Source organism: Corvus brachyrhynchos, unplaced genomic scaffold (assembly GCF_000691975.1).
Source record: "Corvus brachyrhynchos isolate BGI_N302 unplaced genomic scaffold, ASM69197v1 scaffold17, whole genome shotgun sequence".
Lineage (NCBI taxonomy): Eukaryota > Metazoa > Chordata > Aves > Passeriformes > Corvidae > Corvus > Corvus brachyrhynchos.
Window position 1 is genome coordinate 6,753,562 of NW_008240046.1, and position 6,890 is coordinate 6,760,451.

At 41.9% G+C, this 6,890-nt stretch overlaps 1 long non-coding RNA gene across 1 annotated transcript; it reads right to left on the reverse strand.

Annotated features, from left to right (window-relative positions):
• Positions 1-490: 490 nt before the first annotated feature.
• On the reverse strand, positions 491-6,884 carry LOC108449139. Its single transcript, XR_001865268.1, has 2 exons — positions 6,160-6,884; positions 491-2,860 (listed from the first exon to the last, which is right to left on the reverse strand). It is a non-coding gene; the product is annotated as an uncharacterized LOC108449139 (long non-coding RNA).
• Positions 6,885-6,890: the final 6 nt, after the last annotated feature.

Here is a 6,890-nt window from a genome sequence, read left to right on the forward strand (position 1 = left end):
CATTTCTTTGTTGGAGCTGGATCCACCAAGATAAACTCAACTAAGCATTAGTCAGAGTTTGCTGACATTAATGAACAGGGATGATCTAGACATGAATAAACTTGCGGACGCCTGCCTGATTAGTCACATGAGCCAAATTCATACGGAATCAGTCTGTGTGTTGTAAGGAACCTTGAAGCAGAAGATACATGTTCTTGGTCTACTGTGTATTATGGACATGGACTGAGCCTTACTAAATCTGAAGACTCCTGAGGAAAATGTTTTACTGTTTGAACACAGGCCTTCATGTAAATGTCATAGTTGGCCATGACACCTTGGTTACAGCTGGGACCAAAATCTTAATCCATCAGACTTCCCCAGAGGTGAAGAAGAAATTAAATTCCAGCTTGGCTTGTAAAGGTCAGGTTCATCTGAAAAATAAACACCAAGTATAACTTCAAAATGACAGCAGATCATGAAATCGCTGAGCAAACAAACGAGGTAGCACATCTAATGTTTAAAAGTCACTGTTTATTGACAGGTGTTGAAGACCAGTGCAAAGCCAGGGTTATACCTGCAGGGGAGCACCTTACAACCCACCCCATTAATCACCTTCCCCCGATATTCAGATGCCAACAGACTAAACACGTTCTACAGACACATGAATGGCTGGAGATTACTCCATTTCTGATGTTCGGGTTTTTTTCTCTGTCCCAGCTCTTGCTAAATGACCCACATTTCCATACAGTTGTAAAGCAGTGATCAGGACATTCCCAGTTATATAGGTCCTCTTGATAAAATCTGCCATGACAAGAAAATGTGTGCATGGAGGCATGAGAGGCAGCACCTTTTTCCAAGTGGATGAGGAGGGAAGATTGACGTGGTAAGTGAATAATGGTGCCAAGTCCCCTCAAAACATGTGGGCACTGCGTGTCTCAGGGGCAGCTTTTATTGTAAGAAAATCTTCAGGGTTGGTGCACTGAATGTCCCTTGCACCACCCTCATATTTTCCAAAGGTGAACCAAGTTTTCAATATTTACTGTGATTCAACACCACCATTTAGTGAGAAGAAGAGACTCATCTATTCAACCCAAAATCTTCAGGCTTTAGTTCAGGAAGAAAATGTGAGGATTATCCAATAGCCCTTAATATTGTCCATGGTATAATAAAAAACTCCAGTAGAACCATGGGCATCAAAACTTAGTGCTCATTTTCACTTAATTTTATAGGGACACTGGGATGTGAGTTAGCTGGACAAAAATATAGACCTTGGAAAAAAGCAGGACAGTTACATAAATCCCCAGAATTTCAGTAATAAAATGAAGTTAGAGTGTTAGGCAGATACCATCAGCTCCCTTTTAAGGAAGCTTAACAGACCACATAGGTTTTTTTAACCCCTTTATGTTTTATTTGAGTGCTGAGTAAACACCTGAGCTCTACAACGAATGTAGGCTGTGTGAAAGATCGATGTGCAAAAAATAAGCCATGTTTAGTACATCTGGAAATAATTATTGCACACTTAGCACAGGGTATAAATATTGTCATAATTCCAACCAGGAAGGCACAGGAGACATGGGAGATCATTAGCTTTTCCCCTTTTTAGAGACAGGTTCAAAATTTGTTTTCTAGTAGGAATACAAAGAGGTCTGTTATTGTTTATGTAACATGTGCTTGAGTAGTCTCATAACCATGGGACCCAAGAGCATCTTATTCTGGTATTTTGGGAGATACATCCTACCTCCTTTCCTGCAGTTTTCCCATCCACTCTTGCAGCCCTTCCATCCATCAGACCATTGTGCTGGCACCCTGCAGTCTGCAAGGGCAGAGTGTGCAGGCTGACTGACTGGCTGCACTTAGCTCGAAGCCACTGCAGGAGGCTTCTCTTAGAACTGGGACAATGTTCAGTGTCTGAAACAGTGGCCTGAGTGCTGTAATTCAGACTTTCTGAGCAAAGCCTGCATCCACTGCCCTGCTGCCATCTGCCCCTGGGGAGCTGGCAGGGCAATGGTGGGAGGGATGTGGCACACTTTGGGGAGTGCCGTGGGGGCTGGCACTGACCTCAAGGTTTGCACGACAGCACTCAGAGAAGAGATCTGCGCAAGAGTCTAAACTGGGTTATCACAGAATCACAGAATGGTTGGATTGGAAGGGACCTTGAAGATCACCTAATTCCAACCCCCCTGCCACAGGCAGGGACACCTTTCACTAGACCAGGTTGCTCAAAGCCCCTTGAGTGTTTCCAGGGATGGGGCATCCACAACTTCTCTGTGCAACCTGTCCCAGTGCTTCACCACCCTCACAATAGAGATATTCTTCCTAATCTTATCTTAGCCTACCCTTTCATCATGCAAATAGCAGGGGTAAAAAGAGCGGCTGCATTTTGAACAAGAGAGATTGACCACTCCATGGTATGCTCTTTTTGCATCCCACTAGTGATAAAGTAAGTGGACATGGGAACATCTGTAACGTTTCCAGTATTTTAGGACAGTGAAAGATAGTGCTGGCAGCAGATTTCAAAACCTGGTAAGAAAAGCACTGTTGACATAGTTAGAGCAGCACATGGTCTCCTTGTTATCCAGTCATTCCACCCCAAGTACACCCTTATGCACAAACAGTGCTGTAAATGAATACTTTGTAATGGTTACAGAGTAGGTGGCTTAGGACAAGTTGGTTCAAAGGGTGTGTTCTGTATTTAAGCTGCACTTGACATGACAAATCTTCCTCTTGTTTTCAAATGCAACACTAGCAAGGCCTCATTTATTTCCCTCAAGAAGCAAAAGCAAAATGTGGAAATTTCTTGATCCTGCTGCAATCCATCAAAAACAACAATTATGCCCATAGTCTTCCAGGAGGAGACATGAATATTTTCCCCTTGAGGCATCTGAAATTGAAAATGAGAAGAATGTTACCTCACGAAATAAAATAAAACACCAGGAAAGACACATGAAGGGGTTAAGTGGCAGGGTCAGAAGTAAAATGAGAGCAAATGTATTGATTTCATGACAATAAAATGATGGGTTTCACAGCAAGGATTTATTACTCTGCACTTCACAGTCTTGAACAATAAAGGCTTGGCTTTAATCACAGTTACAACATTAAGATATTAATTCATAGTTTCCCTCCCCTCTGCCACCAGAATTGTTTACTTTAGCCTGGATTTTGGTTTATCCTGTAAAGGAAATGGAATCTAACATTGAAATTTGGAACTTGACCCAAATGTACTACAGAACTGGGCCATATCGAAAAAAGATGAGATTGTGATACTCTGGCCTCATATTCTGGGGTCAGGTTTTCAATTACACATAAAAAGTGGGAACAGACCTTTCTGTATGCTGGTTTGTAATACCTCACAAGAGAAGAGAGTGGTCATTTGATCATGTACAGACAATCTCAAATGTCTAAACTGCAAAATCCCCACTCTGGCCTCACAGCCTACTGTACTTCATTACATTAAAGTTCACCTGGCCATATGTACAGAAAACTGCATGTACCAATAGGTCTAGTTTCTCATTTAGGAATGCTCATTATGCATATCTTCTGTGTTGTCATTTCCCCATTTTGTTCTTTCAGTTGTTTAAAACTGGAAAAAGGAAATGCCCTGGTCAAAAGAGAGCTCTGTCTGCATTGTAGAGTAACTTGACCCTGTCATGAGCCTAAACTGTATGTCTCACTCCTTCCCTTGCTGTGATGTGTACCAAACCAACCCCCCATCCTTCCCTTCCCTTCCCTTCCCTTCCCTTCCCTTCCCTTCCCTTCCCTTCCCTTCCCTTCCCTTCCCTTCCCTCTTTACCTCTTTTATTATTAAATTAAATTAAAAAAAAAAACCAACCTAATTTTTTTGGCACCAACATCTAACCTTGTTTGTTTTTAAACAAGTTTTGGGATGTATTTCAAACCTTTCTGGGTTCGATCCATGTTATCCATAGGGACTCAAGTTTTCTTTGCTCTTCTATGTTTAGACTGGATTGTAACAGTGACCGGTGACAGGACTGGAGGGAACAGCATGAAGCTGTGTCACGGTAGGTTTAGGTTGGATGTCAGGAAAAGGTTTTTCACCCAGAGGGTGGCTGAGCACTGGAAGAGGCTCCCCAGGGCAGTGGTCACAGCATCAACCTGACAGAGTTCAAGAGGCATTTGGGCAACACTGTCAGGCACATGGTGTGACTCTTGGGGTGTCTTGCCTAGGGGCAGAAGTTGGACTTGATGATCCTGATGGGTCCTTTCCAACTTAACATATTGTATGATTCTATGTTTCTGTGATAGCTCCAGCTACTTCCCTCTTCGAATACATTCCTACTGGGCAAAATTGTTTGCTAATGTAGATTTACAACCGAGGCCTGAGAAATGCAATTATTTGTAATTTCAGGGGTTGCCCAGGCAAGAAATCTGCTACAAAATCATATAATGGAACTGGGTGGTCTGATTACTCTTGCCCAAATACAGTGCATGGCAAATATTTTTCTTCATGTGTCTGTTCTTCTCTGGCCAAACTCTTGAGTACAGGGAGGACATGGTGGAGATACTAAAACGGGAGAAGAAAATACTTTTTTGCAAAGGTGAGCACAGAGAGTGATCTGCATCTGTCTGCAAGGCAAAGAGATTAAATGCTCTGCAGGAGGCAGAGTCATGCAAAAGCAGACAGGTCACAAATAAAACTGTAGGATTTTTGGCTGGGTATTTCCTGAAACTGGTCTCTGTAAATTAAATTACATTCTGAGGAGGAAGGTTACTGGCAAGGAAGGTGTTCTCACATCCAACAGGTTAGCAGAGGTTGGGATCCTCTGCTGCAATTGGCTCAAAATATGGCTACATGTATTTTCAGCAAGGACAAAAGCATGACATGAACATGCACATTTCAGGTATGTGAATAGACAAAGTTTAAGGCATCTTTTCCTTTTAGGGACTGAATAGATTTTCCAGCCTCCTCCTGTGGGGCTATACTTCACCACATCCCTGAAGTTACTCTGAGTGCTGTAATGATGCACACGCAACACAGAACAGCAAATAACCCGAAGCTTGATTTCAAGCTGTATCTGTCCTTAGCATGCAGGTTTCCAGTTCCTGGGATAAACATACCTTCAGAATTTTTATTATTTTTTTTCAGTGCTTGGTGGATAAGACCCTAAATGATAATTACAAGAGTAATTTGAAGCTTTTTCTTGTGATCAAAGAATGTACTAGGACTACAGTTTGCCTGTATAAAGAACATCCTTGATGGTCATTTAACAGAGGCAATTCATGTTAACTGTGTGGTTGTTTCTCTAGAAGGGAAATATTTTGCACTAAATATTTCTTCATAAATAAATATTTGTTCATAAAATGTATGTGTGTATGCACAAAGATGGTGTTTATTCATCTTCTTCAGCTATTTCAACTATTGCATATGGTGAAGAAATATCACTTGAATTTTTCTTTGCTGAAATCTCAATTTTTCTCCTTTAATTTTTAGATTGAGAAGAGCTGGTAGCTGTGCCCTTGCCAATAAAAATAACTCCTGGTAACAACATGTATGAGGTGAATTATTTGTTAATCTTCTGAAAGAGCAAGGAGAACAAAGAGGGGATGAGATGGAGCTACAGAAAAAAGTGACATGAGGGCCAGGATTTCACCACTAGAGAGTGTAATTCTACTACATAATTTGACCTTTACTTGTCCTAGAGAGAAACTGATTCAAAGCAATTAACTTAGAAATACGTGATATGTTGACTAGGATTGCCTGAAGTACTTTCTTTAGGTCTTTTATCAAAATGAAAATCAAATGCTTGGAAGAAAAATGCATTACTTCCTCTGTGCATTACTTAGCATGAGTTTCAGGTGGCATTTTGCAAAGTAAGATGTATGTAAATTGGAATAAGAGCTTATATCAAACTTGTCCTTGAGGCAGATGGTTATGCATTCAAATTTAAATTTCAAGCATTTTAATAAATGAAGTCACCCGTAATGCATTTATATGTATTTTTAAATTTTGTTTTCAACTCTGTGTGTTCTATCACTATGCATTCCCCTTGGGCTGATATTGCAATTTTTACCTCAAAGACAGTTTTTAGAAAATTCTGCCTTTGCTTCTGCTGTGGAGAAGCAAAGCTGCACTGTGAAACTCACTGCTGTTCCATGGCTTAAGGATAAGTAAACCAGGCATGTAATGGTTAGAGAAATAGTGGAAATGAACCTCTTACTTACACGTGATGCCACTTCTGTTTATGGATGTATAACTCTGTCATGAGGCTCACATGGAGATTCTTCACTTGACTGCTGCAGTCTGCCTGTGGCGGCACCCACACGCAGCTTCAGGTCTTTTTCAGTGGTCACATAGTCAGGCCTCAGGTCATATCTCACTTGATAATGCCTGGGATTTCTCTGCCTTGCTGCAGCCTCATTCCTTCTCACTGAACTGAGAGATGAAGCCAGAAGCAAGAATTGGCACCTGCAGGACCTGCTGGAGGGCATGAGCTCTGAGGGAGCTCTGGAAGCCTGTGGTGTGGATCTAGTCACAGACTGGTGCTGGCAGAGAAAATGAGGGTTCCCAGGTCATCTCCTATGGCCACTGTTAGATGATGTGAGAAGCCTGTGAAATGCAGAGTCACAGATGTCCGGGCTATGGATGAGGAAAATGTGCAGCTTGGCATCAGGCCTATGGACAGCCTTAGTAGCCCTTGTTCAAACCAACCTCCAGCTTAGCTAGAATGACCACAGGATCACAGAACCTGAGCAAGAATAAGGCTACTGAGTGTACCCCAGCAATCCATGTTAAGGGATGATTAATGGCTCCTCTGGGTGTGCACAAGTGTGCATACAAAAGATACAGCACTTGTACCTGGAATCTGGCAGGTCTAAGAACAGTCTGACTGAGTTGTGCATCCATAGTATCTGTTCCTTACCACTCCTCTGCCAAGGAGTATATTGGGAAAGAG